General features: G+C 36.1%; 1 long non-coding RNA gene across 9 annotated transcripts in view; it reads left to right on the top strand.

The window, feature by feature from the left end:
* LOC141504412 (uncharacterized) overlaps positions 1-8,208 on the top strand; it is a 135,483-nt gene extending 127,275 nt beyond the window's left edge. For all 9 annotated transcript variants that reach the window (XR_012473358.1, XR_012473356.1, XR_012473354.1 and 6 more), the window contains one exon: positions 5,270-8,208. This is a non-coding gene — a long non-coding RNA (uncharacterized LOC141504412). The remainder of the gene's footprint in view (positions 1-5,269) is intronic.
* Positions 8,209-18,384: the final 10,176 nt, after the last annotated feature.

Here is an 18,384-nt window from a genome sequence, read left to right on the forward strand (position 1 = left end):
CAAGCTAAAGGTGTTTTCAAATATTTATTTTCCTGGAAGTTGATTTGGATCTTTTCAATGAGGGTATAGGGATGCTTCTATTACCTGCACAGGTAGAGGATGGAGGTAGAAGAAGCTTAAAGGGTTCAGCCTTCAATGTAGGGAAGTTCTTCCTTACTCCTTTTCCTTTTTTTCTCTAACCCCCCCAAGTGATCCCTTGGCACAGTTGTACCCCACTCAGAGGCAGGATGTCACCAGCAGGCTGGCAGTGTCTTGAAGAACTAAGAATATAAGAAAAATTGAAGAGAAAGAGATATCATGGTGGTTAGCAAAGGGTAAACCCACTACAGTTGTGTGAGGAGGCCTGTTACACTCCCTCTCTGCAAATGACAGTCTGAGAAATGGAGAAGCTTCTTTGGCCCTCCCCCCAGCCTGGCTGGCACACTTAGAGAATATTTCATTTATTCCGTGCCCAGGATCATGATCATTTCATTTTGCTCAGGTCCCACTGCTCCAATTGGAAAGTAAACAAGTCAGTGTAACTAATGTTGCCTAACTCCTGGCCCTTTGGATAGAGGTTTCCACTTTGGGCTTTCCTGCTCTTCTCCCCAGCAACTGTCTGGTTAATAGAAAATGTCTGTTAAGAGATTACTCCTCTCTCACTGGAATAAATAACTAATAAGGATGCTGGGAGATTTAATATATGGAAATATCACTCTAGGAAAGCTCAGGGATGATCATGTCCATGTTCTGTTGAATGGATTGGGAAATTTGCCTGAATTCAGACTCTGTCTTTCCTTCCTAGGAAACTTTGTCAATCATAATAATGATAATGATTACATAAATTATTTTTAACATGTTATATGTAATTATATAAATTCTTAATTAAAAGCATTTGCATCCAAGTAATACATCATTTTATCTTCACATAAACCCTGGAAGTTCAAGTACTATTATTTCCCCCATTTGACTGTTGAGGAGATTAATGCAGACACAGGTAAAACTGAGGCATATAGCTAGGAAGTATCCAAAGCAGAATTTTAATTCAGATCTTCCTAATTCTGGGTCCATTGTTCCATCCACTGTCCTATGTCCATACATCCCAATCTCTACCAAGCATAAGATTGCACCAATGTCTTTTTCAAACACAGGACCCAAGAAACTCAACTCAGACCCAAGAGTTCACAATAGGAACCCAGACCCAGAGAAACATGGAATAACAACCTAGCTTCTCTTGCCAGTTATCCCAAGGAAATGAATTAACCTTCTTTTCCCCATTTTTCTAGGACTCTTTACTCTCTTGCCTACTAAATCCATTTGCTTACATCAAGTGATGTACCTTTCACACTTGCCTAGTGACTGTCCTAAATTAGATGCCCAGGCTTACTATCCACTAAAGCACCTTGATTCTTCCTGTGAGTCTACCTTTTTGTCAAAGAAATAAATCTGGACTTTATAAGGTTGAGAGAACATTGGATCATAGAGTTTGAGCAGGAAGGAACTTTAGAGGCTATCTAGGTCAGAAGTGTCAAACATGCTAATATTGTGTCCCCCCCCACCCCAGTATTCCTAACTGAATAACTGAATTCAAATGTAATTGGGAATTATTTAGCAAAAAATAAAAATATAAATTTAGATAATATGAGAATGTGGTTTTCTAAATCATTATGTGCCCACAGGGACCCTTATGCATGTTTAATGGACCTTTGGACAGTAAGCAGGGTCCAAAGAGATCAAAAACTTAGGTTTAGAATTGGGAAAGAGCTGAAAAATCATCTATTACAATCACCTTATTTTACATTTGAAGAAACTGAAGAGAAGAGAACTTAAATGATTTAGATTTTGTTGCTTTAGAAGTCTTCAACTCCAACCCCTTTGTTTTACATATAAGGAAACTGAGGCCCAGTTGGATAATACCTTGGCCAAAGTCATATAACTAATGTAAAATGGAGGTAGAATTCAAGCCAGGTCATCTTATCCTAAATCTAAATTATTTCCATGGCACCATGCTTCCTTAAGCTCTTGTTGAAATGTTTATTCAGCTAAGTCACTTGGGCAAATTGCTGGCTGATTGTTCTCCAGTATTTGCTTGCAGGGAGTCTGTGGGCATAGATTTATAATATGTTACAGAGGTATTAATTTTATTCAGTGTAAATGATATAAACATAAGAAACAGCAGAAGGAAAACCCCCAAAGACTTTGATCACCTTCCTGAATGACTGTTTTATACCCATTCACTTCTACATATTCATAACATCTGTCCTTGTTGAATATGGTGAATAAAGCAAAGATAAGGAGTTAATGTAAGCATGCAAATTAACCCTGGCTAGATTCCAGACCCAAAGCAAGGCCTTAAATCACCATTTGACTAACTAACTATATATTTTCTCAAGCAGCTGTGGCTTGATGCCACCTACGGGCACTGCCACTCTGACCCCAAACAGTAAAGGAAGAATTATGGAATCTCTTTTCCATCTCTTTTGGGAGAGGTCCTGATGAATCAGACAGCCAGGGTCACTGAGCAAATGATGAACCCCACCCAGCACTCCTCAGTTCTAGTTCAGGGACTGGCCCAAATTAGATTAACCTGTGAAGATAGAAGAGAAGGACCTTATTTTCCCTTTGTCAGAATTTAAGTTGCCACTTAGCTGATTTCCAAATGTCACAGTGACCTAGAGTCCCTCTTCCTAGTTTTCCTCTATTCATATCCCTCTATTAATATACTCTGCTTCTCTTAATAATATTCACTTAAGAATACCAACCTCTCCTCCTCCAGAGCATTCCAAAGCCAAGAAGTCATCTTTAATTAGAATTCCAGACATGCAAATTCAAAACCCCTAAGGTCTCTGGTCTCTGAAACTCAAATCCAGTTAGTATCCCCAAAATAAAGCAGTTAGGTGACTCAGGAGCTAGAGGACTCAGCAGCTAGAGCACTGGGGCTGGAGTCAGGAAGATATGAGTTCCAATCCAAGCTTAGACTCTTACAAGCTGTGTGACCCTGCACAAGTCACTTAACCTAGTTTGCTTCAGTTTCCTCTTCTGTAAAATGAGCTAGAAAAGGGAAAGGCAAATCACTTCAGTATCTTTGTCAAGAAAACCCCAAACTAGGATCTCAAAGTGTCTGAAATGACTGAAAAACCTGAACTACAACAAAAATCTTCACAATGCCAGAGATTCTGTTGCAGTAGTACCAGGGAATGTGCTCTGTATGGTCAGATCTAATTTCATCTTTCCTATCCCTCCATCCCCTTCACTAGCTCCCTTCTTTCCACCCTGGCCAAATCAAATGGTTAAGTCAGATGATCTTGAGGAGTCCTAAATTTCTCTATCTTTTAAATTCATAAAGCAGAACTTGGAACTTATTAAAGGTAACAACAAAGTCTCTGTACTCCTGATTTCTACTAGTTTTATGAATATGTATTACTAATCTGTTTAGAAAAGAACCAATGGGAATAGGCACCCTTAGTCAGCTAGAAATCCACCTAGTGGGTCTAAGTGGAGGTCCCTGACACATAGTAGTGTTTTTTTTTGGTGGGAGTGTGTGTGTGTGTGTGTGTGTGTGTGTGTGTGTGTGTGTGTGGTGCAATTGGGTTAAGTGACTTGCCAAAGATCACACAGCTAGTAAGTATCGAATATTTGAGGCAGGATTTGACCTCAGGTTCTCCTGACTCCAGGGTCAGAATTCTATATACTGTGCCACCTTGCTGCTTCTACCTAGGCTAGTTTTTCCACTATAAAGATATTGAAACTATCCTCAAGACCAAATTAGGTAAATGAATTAAGGTTCTTGTCATAGAGTTAAAGAACCACCATAACTAGCTGTAGTTTCTTTCATATTCCAGTCTATGTTTCCAACTGAGCCTCCTAAAATTCTACATCTCCAATGGAGATTATCTTCCTCCTCCCATTCAAATTTCATATTTCTTTTAAGGGAGTTATTAATCAGCTGTTTTGATCATATTGGGATGTTCTTGGCAAAGATTCTAAAGTGATTTGTCATTTCTTTCTCCAGTTAATTTTTGCAGATGAGGAAAACGAGGCAAACAGTATGAAGTAACTTGTCCAGAGACACACAGCTAGTGTCTGAGGCCAGATTTGAACTTGGGCAGAGCAAGAATGAGATTCAGTCCCACTGCTCTGTCTACCGTTTTACCTAGCTGTGCCTTTAAGAAGGGAGTTCTGATCCCTCTAATTATCCACATTCACAACCTCAGGAGCATCTTGGATTCTTCCTTCTCTCACTAGCCATGTATCCAGTTTACCTCTACCTCATCTCTCAATCTGATCCCTCCTTCCTTCTCTCCTGACTCCCACCCTCATCATTTCATGCCTGGACAATTGAAGCAGTCTACTGATCAGATTTCAAGCTCTCAATCTCTTCCCTCTTTAATTCCTTCTCTGTACACCTACCAAAGTTATCTTCTTAAAGAATAGGTCACATGACTCTTACTCAAGAACCTTCATTGGGTTCCTGTTAAGGATGACAAACTCCTCTGGCATCAAAAGACTTCCAAAATCTGGCTTTGGCTTATTTTTCCAGACTTGTTTCCCTTCATACACTCTACATTCCAGTCAAACTGGCCTGCTAGCTCTTAATCAAATTCAGCTTTCTTTCCCTGGTCTCCATATATTTACACAGGCTAACTGCCTTATCTGGAATGTAATTCCTCATCATCTCTGCCTCCTGGAATTTCCAGCTTCCTTCAAGATTCAACTAATGTTACCTCCAACTGTAACCCTTTTCTGATTCTTCCTAGTTGTTAGTGCTCTCTTCCCTCAAATTATTTTGTTTATTTGTCTATTGTATCTCTCCACTAGAACATAAGCTCCTTGATGGCAAGGACTGCTTTTTATTTTTGCCTTTTTATCCTTAGTGTTTAGCATACTGCCATTCATATAACATAGTAGATATAAGCCCCTCTCAAAGCTGGAAACAAGAAGCACCAGGATTTTCTTTCCTCATGTAGTCATGGACCACCAAGTGATAATTCTCCACCAGTGAGGATAGTCTTTTGAAAATGGACTTGAACCTGGAGTCAAATAGATATTTAATAAAAGCCTATTGGGTTGGATTTGATCTTAAGAAGATGATACTCAAGTTGAACAAGCCTCCATTTCCGAAATCCCCATAAGTGATCATTCAGTTTTTATCTGAAGACCTCCAGTCAAGAGGAACTCAATACTTCTTGAAACAGTCCATTGAATTTTTAGATAACTCTACTAGATAAGGAGTATTTCCTTATATTAAGTCTAAATCTGCCCTATTGTAACTTCTACTCTTTATTTTTAGATTTTCTCTATGAAGCCAAGCAAAATGAATTGAATCTGTCTTCCAAAGGTTTGCCCTTCAAACACCTGAAGAAAATCAAGTCAGCAAGCATTTATTAGGTTCCTACAATAAAACAGGCACTGTGGGAATATGTCTGTACCCTCCTATCTTCCAGGCTTCTCTTCTCTATTTCCATTGGTTTTAACTAATCCTGTTTGATATTGAAACTCCTCACCATCTTGACTACTTCCTTATGGATATGCTTTAGCTTGTGATTGTTTTTCTGAAATGTGGAGCCCCCCCCCAATAAAGACATATCCCAAATGTGACATAACTGGACCTTAATATAATAATCACTTATATATTACTTATATATTACACCTCTATTGATTTAGTCAAAAGTCTCCTTAGCTTATTAGAGAGCTTACTGGAGCAGCTAGGTAGAGCAATGGATAGAGTGCCAGACCTGGAATCAGGAAGAGTTCAAATCTGGTCTCAGACACTTCCTAACTATGTGACCCTGGGTAAGTTACTTCACCTTGTTTGCCTCAGTGTTCTTATCTGTCAAGTAAACTAGAGAAGAAAATGGCAAACTACATTAGGGATAATGAAGAGTCCAACTCTACTGGAATGACTGAACATCAATGTTAATCTTGAAGTTCTCTATTAAAGCTAGAAAGACTGATTCCTAGTCGCAATTCCTCCACCTTGTTTTTAAGAGATCAGTTTTTTTAAACCCAAACAAAAGATTCCATTTTTCTATTAAATTTTATCTTTTTGGATTTGGTTCAACCTTCAGACTGTATTGTTATTATCCTTGTTGGGGTTTTTTTTTGTTTTGTTTTTAGGATTTTTCAAGGTAAATAGGAGGGTTAAGTCCAAGGCCACACAGCTAGGTAATTATTAAGCGTCTGAGGTTGGATTTGAACTCCTGACTCCAAGGCTAGTACTCTATTCACTGTGCCACCTAGTTGCCCCCTTATCCTTGGTTTTTGAAGAGGATCATGATATCAGGAAGGTGATGCCAAGATTTGCAAATGAATTGGATTTGATTGAGGGGCTACTGTGCTATGTCACCAGCCTCACTTTTTCCTCCAGTCATCTGGATCCAGTGACCATAAATGGATCAGGACAACTGGAGATGACTCTGGATATAATCATTATAAGGACAGAATCCCGATTCTATCATCCAATTTGCTGTCCTTCCTAATTTAATTTCCTCTAAATTTTATATGTATAACCAATTATATCTTTATTTAAATTCCTATCAAAAAATATTAACTAGAAAAGATCACTAGGACCCTCCCCTATAAACCTAATTCCATGATGAAATCAGTCAATTAATAGCTACTTTTTTATTTGATCAATGAACCAATTTTGAATCCACCTAACTATGATTTGTCTAACTCTCCAACTCTACATGAAAGATTTTATTACATGGTTTACTGGAAATATTCTTTAAATTTCCATAAAACCATATGGAAAATGTTAATATTGGCCTACTATGCAGTCTCTCTTATTAAAAATATTTTCTTTAAAAAAAACCTGTAAGTTTAATGATCAATATTGGAAGGGGATGTGGGAAATCTGGGACACTAATGCATTGTTGGTGGAGCTGAGAACTCATCCAACCTTTATGGAGAGCAATTTGGAATTTTGTCCAAAGGGCAACAAAAATGTGGATACCCTTTGATCCAGCAGTACCACTACTGGGTCTATACCCTGAAGAAATTATGAAAAAGGGTAAAAACATCACTTGTACAAAAATATTCATAGCAGCTCTGTTTATGTTGGCAAAGAATTGGAAATTAAATGAATGTCCTTCAATTTGGGGAATGGCTTAACAAACTGTGGTATATATATGTCATGGAACATTATTGTTCTATTAGAAACCAGGAGGATGGGAATTCAGGGAAGCCTGGAAGGATTTGCACGAATTGATGCTGAGCGAGATGAGCAGAACCAGAAAAACATTGTACACCCTAACAGCAACATGGGGGTGATGCACTTGCTCGTTCCATCAGTCCAACAATCAGGGACAATTTGGGGCTATCTGCAACGAAGAACACCATCTGTATCCATAGAAAGAATTGTGGAGTTTGAACAAAGACCAAAGACTATTACCTTCAATTTAGAAAAAAAAACATTATCTTATTATGCAGTTTTGCTATCTCTTATACTTTATTTTTCTTCCTTAAGAGTATGATTTCTCTGTCATCACATTCATCTGAGATCAATGTATACCATGGAAACAATGTAAAAACTAACAAACAGCCTTCTGTGGGGGGGGGGGAGCAAGAATGGGGGAAAAATTGTAAAACTCAAAATAAATAAAATCTTTAACAAAAATTTGTAAGCTTAATAATGACCAAACACAAATCACTGAGTAGTATGCACTTGTAGCAGGCAATTACTGTTACTCCTTTCCTTTCTAAAATAGCAGGTTATTTAAAAAAAAATATAGCAGGTTATTCCTATAAGTCACTGGAATAGTTATTTCTTCTATGGGTCAGCTTGGCCCTAACCTCTAGCAGACTGGTCTGGAGCAGAAGTGTGCCACAGGAGAGTGGTCTGCATATAGGAATACACTTATTAGTGAGTTATCTTGTTATTGTGTTGGTATAGGTAAAACAGAAGCATACAGGTAAATGTTTAACAACTCTCTGGGAAAAAAAGTCTGCATGGCACACTTTAAAGTTTAATCTGCATTATCAACATTTTCCCTATTACTTTCTTAAGTCTAGAAAATTAAAAAAAATCAAATTAACAAATTTAACAATTGACTGGGACTGGCTCCAGCATACCCCTAGTTGAAGCTTATTTTAGAATCTTTCTAACAAGGTGACCTGTAAATGATCATATTAGCTGCCTTTGTACTGAGCAATGATGTATTCTGTAATTTGGCAAATATTCTATTACTATTTTTCTTTTTTTAAAAAAAGGTATGGACAGTTTAAGGGTGTTGCATGATTTGTTTCTTGCCTTTGAAATATTAGCTCTTGGAGTGGCTAGTGGCAGAGTGGATAGAGCACTGGCCCTGGAGTCAGGAGTACCTGAGTTCAAATCTGACCTCAGACACTTAATAATTACCTAACTGTGTGGCCTTGGGCAAGCCACTTAACCCCATTGATTTGCAAAAACCTGAAAAAAAATTAGCTCTGATCTCCCTAGGCTTTCCTCTCCCCATAGATATTCCTTCTTTTTCTAGAGGGATTGGGGGAAAGAGAGGAAAGGAGAAGAATATCTTTTGCATTTATGTGTTGTGTTTGATATCAGAAGAAACTGGACCTGCGGACAGAAGAGTTACAGTCTTTCAAAGAAACATGTATTGCAGCAGCCCTGGTGTTTTGAGTTCGCCATGATAAATTTAGAATGCTCCCGTCAGCGGTGTGCTAGGCCACTGAGTAAATAGCTACTTATGCAGTCATTTCAAACTCAACATGGAAAGAGACTATAATTGCATATATCAGGAAATGATATACTGGAGCACTTTTCTGAAATAACATGCTATTTGACCCAATATTTTCCAGAATGCAACAGCCTCTTTGATCTCTGAGGCAAGCAGTCCTGACTGTGAACTCCAAATATCTGTGAGTTCCAAATCAGATGAAGATGCCCAGTCAGAGGGAAGGGCTGATTAATAGACAGGCACAAATCCATAGATCTGTGGAGCCAGGCCTAGATGAGGCCAACAGGTCAGGACTAGGATGACAATTTAGAAACATGATGAAGGCATTTCTCCATCTTCTGTAGAAATTTAAAACGACTCTGCAGACAGGTTCAAAAGCTATAGGCCCATGGGTTGGATTTTTCTTTGGTGAGTTTTAAATTTAATTTAATTTTTGTCTCTTTTAATTTAAACCTAATCTCTCCTTCCTCCTTTAGCCAGCCCCGCTCTTTCATTATAACACTAGGCAGATAGTAATTTCTCAATAAAAATTTAAGTATATATCTTGTAATTGTCAGAGCCGAAGGTAACTCCTTAGGTCTTTGAAGCATCAGGATTTTTTTTTTTTTTTTTAGGTTTTTGCAAGGCAGGCAATGGGGTTAAGTGGCTTGCCCAAGGCCACATGGCTAGGCAATTATTAAGTATCTGAGGCCAGATTTGAACTCAGGTACTCCTGACTCCAGGGCCAGTGCTCTATCCACTGCACCACCTAGCCACCCCCAAAGCATCAGGATTTTGAAAAATGCTGTTTTGGTAATCATCCCTGACTTTGTCTTATCTTTTGTCCCTCTCTCCTCCTCCTGCTTATCCACATCACTAGGCCAAGACAATATACAATACAGGTACTTTAGATTACATTAAATTGTGAGTTTCTTGAGGTCATGTACTATCTTTTGCCTTTTTTTTGGATGCCCAGTGATTAGCATAGTGTCTGACATTATTTAATAAATGTTTATTGGCTGATAACATATGATCACTCTTTGAAACAGAACTTCCTTTGGAATTCTGCAGGAAAAATGAACAAAAATATTTTTTCATTTTATAAAACATTTTACCAGTGTTTTATAAACATTTTACATTTTACAAAAATTGTATTTCCTATATCAAGATTGGCATTTAAGTCTTTCCACAATATGGCACCAGTCTAATGATCCTGCTTTAGCTCTTCCTACTCTCCCCAGATGAGTCTCTTCCTCTCTCCTCCCTCCCCCCACCTAGGTCTCTAGTGTTCCCTATATCCACCACATGCTTCTAAACCAGGGATTTTTAACCTACTTGTATTAAAGACATTTTTGACAGGCTGATGTAAACTTAAAAATCCCTAATAAGCTGTTTGAAAATTTATAAAGTAAAAACATAATATTATAAAGGAAAACAATTATACTGAAACATAATTATCAAGATATTAAAAAGTACATAGAATCCCAGATTATATATGTATAATCTATATCAGATTGCTCTCTGTAAAGGGGAATAAGGAGGGAGAAAAATGTGAAACTCAAAGTCTTACAAAAAATGAATATTGAAAACTGTCTTCGTGAGTAGTTGGCAAAATAAATTTATAAAAAAAATCCCTGTTATATATATTTTGCTCTGGCTTATCTCCCTGCCCCAAATACCTTCATCTTTTGTTTTTACTTATCTAAATATTATAGTTTCTTCAAGGCTCAATTGAAGACATATCTGTCAGTGAAGAACACTTGATAATTCTGGTTCAAACCATCTTTCTTTCTAGGACATCCCACTCTATAGATATATATTTTGACACTCTTTTCTTCAACTCTACTACTTGGGGTCCCTGTTTTCCTTCAAGACTCAGTTCAAGAACTGTCTTTTGAAGAATATCTACCTAGTCCCTTCAGTTGCTGGTTCCTCGCCACTCAGGGTAACCTTTGTATCTCTTTCTCTCTCTGCGTTCATTTCATATATTGATGTGTCTTCTCTGATAGAATGTAAACACTTTCAATGTGGGAACAGTTTCATTGTTGTCATGAAATCCTTGGTACTCAACCAATACCTGTTGATTGATTTCTGATGTTTTGAATTGCCCCTTATTGTTTCAAGGGAATTTTATTTTTACAATAAAAGTGTTAACCTTGTATCAGAGGGCTCAATTATTCTTTCTGCTCACCTAGTATATCTTTCTTCCTCCTCTCTGCCTTTTCAAATTTTGCCCCTCCTTCACAACCCCCTCATTTCCTGCCTTCTCTGTGAAACCCTCTCCAACTGCTTTAGCCCGAAGTAATCCTTCTTTCCTTTAAGCTCCTAAATCATTTATCATTTGTGTCAACCCTTATTATAGACTGCTTTATGCTGATTTAAATTTTCATATATATATATGTCATGTTATCCCAGTGGGAAAATCGGTTTGTCTTAATATATAATAAGGATTGTCGTAAGTCTCTGTATTCTCTCTCTACTGCACCTTGTAGAATAAATACAGAGCTAGGTGCTACAGTAGGTAAAATAACTGGCTTTGGGGTTTAAATTAGATCTAAGTTCAAATTCAGACTCAGGCACTTTCCTAGGCAAGTTACTTAACCTATACTTGTCTCAGTTTTTTTCAACTATAAAATGAGGATAAAAAAAAAGTACCTACCTCCCAGGGTTGTTGTGAGTATAAAAATGAGATAATATTCATAAAATGCTTTATGTAAAGCCCCAAACCCTATTATAGTTAAAGCACATAGCAGGTTCTTAATTAGTACTCCCAGTTGAATTCTGAGACTCTTCTTCCAGTCTCAGCTACTATCCTTTTTCCAGGGTCAGAAACCATAACCCATCTGCCGTAAACTGCATTGAGACTAGTCTTTAAAACTAGGCACAAAGCCATGTTTTTCTTCACATAGCTTTCTTTCTAGGACATGCCATTACATAGATATATTTTGACACTCTTTTCTTTAACTCTACTACTTGGGGTCCCTGTTTTCCTTCAAGACTCGGCTCAGGGACTGTCTTCTGAAGAATATCTGTCCTAGCCCCTTCACTTGCCTCCCAGGTTAACCTTTGAATCTCCTCTGTATGCATTTCATATATTTATATGGTGTCTTCTCTGATGTGATGCAAACTTCTTAAATTATCTTATGTTTACTTATCTATTTATTCATCATTGCTCTAGGAGAATGTAAGCTTGATGGAAATGATTTGTTGTCTTTGTATCCCAGTAATCAAGAGCACATAGTAAATATTTTTCTCTCATTTTTTTTTTTCAGTTGGGTCAGACTCTTTCTGACCCCACTTCGAATTTTCTTGACAAAGACACTGGAGTAGTTTGCCATTTCCTTCTCCAGCTCCTTTTACAGATGAGGAAACTGAGGCAAAAAGGGTAAAATGGTTTGCCCAGGTTCACATAGCTAGGAAATGTTTAAGACCAGATTTAAACTCAGGAAGATGAGTTACCCCCCCCCCAGTAAAACTTTATAAATGCTTATGCCCCTACCCCCCAAAAATGAGGAATTGAATTGAAATCCCAGCCAAACTACTAATGAGGCAAAACAGAAATGAAGAAAGTTATGGCTCACAGAGCTAATCTGAATAATATTCCTTCCCCCACTCTAAATCAGAGTTTCAACTCTGATTTGCTCTAAGGATAAGTGGATCATGAGTTATATATCCTAGAGCAGATGATAGTAGATTGATAGTTACTATGTGAATGGCTTGAAAAATAAAGATCTTAAGCAGAAAAAATCTCTCTCTCTCTCTCTCTCTCTCTCTCTCTCTCTCTCTCTCTCTCTCTCTCTCATTTTATCTCATCAAAGATCAAAGTCTGATATTCAAAATCTATGCAAGAGTAAAATCCATTCTCAATGGACTAAGTGGCCAAGGAGGAGAATTTTACAAGAGAAAACAAATTGTAAATAATAACTTGACAGTGTTTAAGATCCCTGTTCATTAGAGAAAAGCAAAAAAAAAAAAAACCCAAATCCAAAACTTGAGTAAGGACTAATCAATTAATCAAAATTTTGAAAAATAATCAAATTTGGTATTTTCAGACCTCTGGTCCTCTTCTTGCCTCTTTAGTTGAATTGTGAATCTCCTCAAGGTTTGCTTTTTTTGTTGCCTCTATTGCTGTTGTTGTTTTGCAAAGCAATAAGGCAATATATGATTAGTATTATAAACTAACCCTACTTTTTAATTTGATAAAGCTACTATCCCCAAACTTTGGTCTTTTTCAGTATATATTCTGTATTTGTTTATGTACATGTTGTCTCCATCAGTAGAATGTAAGTTCCTTGAGAGCAGGGATTGTTCCATGTTTGTCTACATCTCTTACACCTAGTATAATATCTTGCCAATGATGATCTGATGTCTGTCGTTTGTTCTCAAAGAACCACGACATCTAGGAGGCGATGCCATAACAAGCAGATAAATTGGATTTGACTGAGAGGAGCTATGCTAAGTCATCAGCCTCACTTTCTCCTCCACAGTCATCTGGGTCCAATGGTCAAATATGAATCAGGATGGCAGAAGATGACCCTGGAAAGTGGGTTTATTTAATGAAAGCTTGTTAGTTCATTGTTATTATCAAAATGACAAAATTATTCATAGATGCTTTGTGTATAATAGGAAAAATTGGAAACAACATGTATGCATATTGATGTATAACAAAATGTACACACATTCATAGAAAATGTCATGTGTTATATTATGTGTCAAATTTGTATTATATTTTATATGTAGATACAAAAAACTGATAAGTGGTTTGGAAATATGCTCTGGTATATCAGTCTAAGATAAGAGTTCTTAACCTGGGCTCTATGAACTTTGTTTTATTCTTTCATTTTTTAGCTGTATTTAAATATAATTAGTTTCTTTTGTAATTCTGTATAGTTTATTTTATGCATTTAAAAATATTCTGAGAAGTGGTTCATTGATCTCACTAGATTGTCAAGACTCCATGGTTCAAACAAGGTTAAGAACCCCTGATCTAAGGGAATGCTTTTGTAGCAATAAAAATAACAAGAAAATTAATTGCATTCAGTGATAAACCAAAGAAATCAAAATTAGAATAAAATATTCATTTATGATGGCTTCAAAAAAACAACCATCAAATTGCATAAACCTATAGTCAGAAAGAACATCAGAAGTAGGGGAGAGAGTAAATAAGCTATTATTATCTTACTATTTTATAAAAGTTTATATTTTTAAAAATGTAAATAGTTTAGATTACATGATTTTACTGGGAGTTTATTCATGATTTTGTTTGTATTTATTGAGGCTATTATTAAGCTTATGATAAATAGAAGCCAACATTTATATGGGATTCTGAGGTTTGAAAGTACAAATATTTTCTCATTTTATCTTCATAATAATTCTGGGAGTTAGTGCTGTTTTTATTTGCACATTATTGCTAGCATAGATGCTTATAATAAATAATGGGCAGCTAGGTGGTACAGTAGATAGAGGACTGGGAATCAGAAAGATTCGTCTTCTTGAGTTCAAGTCTGGCCCCAGACATTTACTAGCTGTGTGATCTTGAGCAATCACTTATCCCTGATTGCTTCAGTTCCTCATTTGTAAAATGAGCTGGAGAAGGAAATGACAAACTTCCCCAGTATCTTTGCCAAGAAAACCCTACATAGTGTGTCACAGAGAGTCATACATGACTAAGATGACTCAATAACAAATAATAAAATATTTATTAAAATGATAAAGAAAATGCAAAAGGTAGCCAGAAATTAGAGCTAGAAGAAAAGATCCAGTAAAAAGAGGGAACTACATTGGCATCTGAAACCCAGACCTTACCACCCAAAGTCCATTATTATTGATCTATATCCAGAACCATTAGAGGATCCTTGCTAACTACAGTTGCTACCTGTCCTTTTCGCCTTTCTAAGAAAAATCTTATTTCATCTAATTTTGTGGGGACAGACCTTGAACTCCCCTTAGATCAAATGATACAAAGCTTAAGTTAAAAAAAAAGCAATAAAACAAGCACTTCCATAACATGATAGAATTTTTAAAAAAATTATGATTGAGGGGTGACTAGATGGTGAAGTGGATAAAGCTTTGGCCCTGGAGTCAGGAGTACCTGGGTTCAAATCCGGTCTCAGACACTTAATAATTACCTAGCTGTGAGGCCTTGGGCAAGCCACTTAACCCCATTTGTCTTGCAAAAACCTAAAAAAAAATTATGATTTCAGATAAAACTGAAAATTCTTTTAAATATATGATAAAGTTATGTAACTTTTTTCTTCCCTCCCCCACCTCCTGCCTGAGAGTTGACTACCATAGAAATAAATATATGTATACATATAATATCATTCCATATGAGCTTCTATTTATCAGTTCTTTCTCTTAATATTGTATATAAGAACAGCAACATTGTTTCAAAAACAGTTTGAGTAATTAAGTTTTAATTTTTTAAAGAATTTTGCTAGCATCTAAAGAGGGAATAGCAAAGAAAAAAGATAATAACAATAACTAGCATTCATATAGCCCTTTATTAAGATTTGTAGGTTACTTTAAAGATATCTCATTTGTTCCCCTTGAGAACTCTGTAGGGGTAGATGCTAAAATTATCCCCATTTTACAGATGAACACTTGGTCTGGTTGTGACTTTTGCCTCCTTTTCTACCTTAGATGAAAGAGTATTAGAGATGAAATGGATCAGGCTAAAACCTACATTAAGCTCTCAAAGATAAAAAGAGCAAACCTCTGGAGGTCTAGGGCTGGGAGTACTTGCCAGAGTTTGCAGGCAACCAAGCCTGATGAAAAGTGAAGCTCCCCAGGAACCTGTTTGAACCCGCCTAACAAGAGACCACTGCAGCTTGCAAGGGAGAGACTTCATCCATCCATTATTTACCTTTTGGAGGTAAAGTTGGTAGGGACAGGTGTTAAGTAACACCCCCCATGCCCCAATTCCTCCCAGAGGCTGAAGTCCCTGAGGACTTCAGGTGTTGGAGGGAAATGTTTGACTTTTTTGCTAAACTTGCTTAATGAAAATTCCTTTGTAAAAGCTAATTGATGTTAATTGTTAAATTCTGTGAAAAAACTGTCACCTTAAATGATTTTGGAGAAAATATACTGATTAATGGCTCAAAGCTATAACTGTAGAAGGTCACCTTGACTCCCCTCAGGGATACTTCAAGAACCCTTTGGGAGAAGTGTAGCCTTGCTTTGAGGACCCACTTGAGAGTGGGAGTTGAAAAACCCTCCAAGATTTTAAAGGCAATATTATTATTTTTTCTCTCATTTTTATTTAATAAAATGAGATTCAGAAAGATTCAATAACTTGCCCAAGATTAATCAATGAATCTTTTTGAATCTCATTTTTCCTTAAATATAAAGTAAAGCTTGATGCTAAGTCTTTTAACTTGAAATGTATTGCTTTTTCTAGCATAGTATGCTGCCTTCCCAGCTTTTTCTATCAATCTGGTTATCCTTAGAGTCAGTTTTTCTTCTGATAGCCATTGATCTAAACTTGACCCTAGTGACTGCCCCCTTTTAATCCTAAAATTAATTCTTCCTTGATTTTCTGGCTTGACAACTATCATCAAGTTATCATCCTATGAAGTCCCCATTTTCAAATTAACAGTGCTTCTAAACTGGACACTTCATCTCTTCATCCATTTATAGAGCTTAGAGCTTAGATTGGCAAGTATTAGGCATAATGAACCTTTCTCTCAGCTGCCAGTTACACCTGTGTTCTTTTTATTTAAATTTAATTAGCCTTGCTTTCTTAAAGTTTAGACAATCAACAAAATAATAAATCAAATCCTGTTAAATAGCATTTGCCAATTTTTAAGATGTAAATGCTAACACTGAAATTTATTTATCAACTTTTGTAAACCATTGGGACTGAGTCCAACACACCCCTGATCTTATATGTGCCCTTTAATTTTTAAAATAATTTATTATTTAATTTTAATTTTCTTTTCTTTTTAAATTTTGAGTTCCAGATTCTCTCCTTACTTTTCACCTCTCCCCATTCACTAAAAAGACAAGTAACATATCAATTATACATGAGAAATCATGCAAAACATGTTTGTATAAGAAACATTTTTAAAAGAGCAATATATATTATATATAAATAATATATATATATGTATATATGATTTTCCCTTATTGAACCAATTCCAATGAGAGGTTCAACTCAAGCATTGTCTGCCATTACCTCTACCCCCCCCCCCACATTTTCCCCTCTATTGTAAAAGCTCTTCCATGTGTACCTCTTTTGAGAATCTTTTCCCAGTTCTACCACTCCCTTCCTTCCTCCTCGTAGTATATCTGTCTTTTTCACGCTTATGTTCTTTTTTTAGGGAGCTCTTCCCAATATAATTGACTCATAGTTGTGCACACTTTCTATGTAGAATTCTTCTAACTGCCCCAATACTGACAAAGCTCTTAAGAGTAATATGTTTAAACAAAGACCAAAAATTATTACCTTCAATATTTTTTTAAAAAGTTATCTTATGTACTACATAATTTTGCTATCTCTAATATTTTATTTTTTCCTCAAGGATATGTTTTTCTGTCAACACATTCAATTCTGATCAATGCATAGCATGGAAACAATGTAAAGATTATCAGATTGCCTTCTGTGGGGGGAGGGGGAGGGAAGGGAGGTTGGGAGAAAAAGTGTAGAATTCAAACTCTTAGCAAAAAATGATAGGTAGAAACTACTATTGTATATATTTGGAAAACAAATAAAATATGTATATAATAAAAAAGTAATATGCATCATTCTTCCATATAGGAATGTAAAAATTCAGCTTTATTGAGTGTTACGATTTTATGTTTACTTTTTTTTTAAGGTTTTTGCAGGGCAATGGGGTTAAGTGGCTTGCCCAAGGCCACACAGTTAGCTAATTATTAAGTGTCTGAGGCTGGATTTGAACTCAGGTACTCCTGGCTCCAGGGCCAGTGCTCTATTCACTGCCACCTAGCTGCCCCTTTATGTTTACTTTTTAATGCTTTTCTTGAATCTTGAGTTTGAATGTCAAAATTTTTTATTCAGTTCTGGTCTTTTCATCAGAACTGACCTCTGGTAAGAAGTCCTCTTCTTCAATAATGTTCATTTTCCTACTCAAAATGCTCAATTTTGCTGGATAGATTATTCTTGGTTATATTTTTTGAAATAAGATTTTCTAAATCTTCCATTCCTTTAATGTGTAAGCTGCTAAACCTTATGATCCTAACCTGGCTCCACAATTTCTGAAGTTTTTCTTTCTGACTGCTTGCAATATTTAATGAGGAAACTCTGGAATTTAGCTATAATATTTGTGGAAATTTTCATTTTGGGATCTGTGCAGTTGTTGATCAGTATATTCTTTCTATTTCTATTTTTATCTCCCAGAGCTAAGATATCAGGGTAGTTTACCTTGATAATTTCAGTCATTCTTAAATATCTCTTCTTTATCTATTTTCTAGGTCAGTTGTTTTTCCAATGAGTTTTTCCTCTATGTTCTTCTTTTTTTTTTTAACTTTTTCTTATTGTTTCTTGAAGTGTCATCAAGTCATTAACTTCAACTTGCCCAATTCTAATTTTTAAGGAATTATTTTCTTTAGTGAGCTTTTGTACCTCTATTTCCAGTTGATCAATTATGTTTTTTAAGGAACTCTTTTCTTTAATAAATTTTGTACTTCATTTTCAATTTTTAAAGGAGTTTTTCTATTCAATGAATTTCAGTGCCTCTTTTACTATTTGACCAATTCTATTCTATAACGTGTGATTTTGTTCAGTATT

Source organism: Macrotis lagotis, chromosome 1 (genome assembly GCF_037893015.1).
Source record: "Macrotis lagotis isolate mMagLag1 chromosome 1, bilby.v1.9.chrom.fasta, whole genome shotgun sequence".
NCBI classification, from domain to species: Eukaryota; Metazoa; Chordata; class Mammalia; order Peramelemorphia; family Peramelidae; genus Macrotis; species Macrotis lagotis.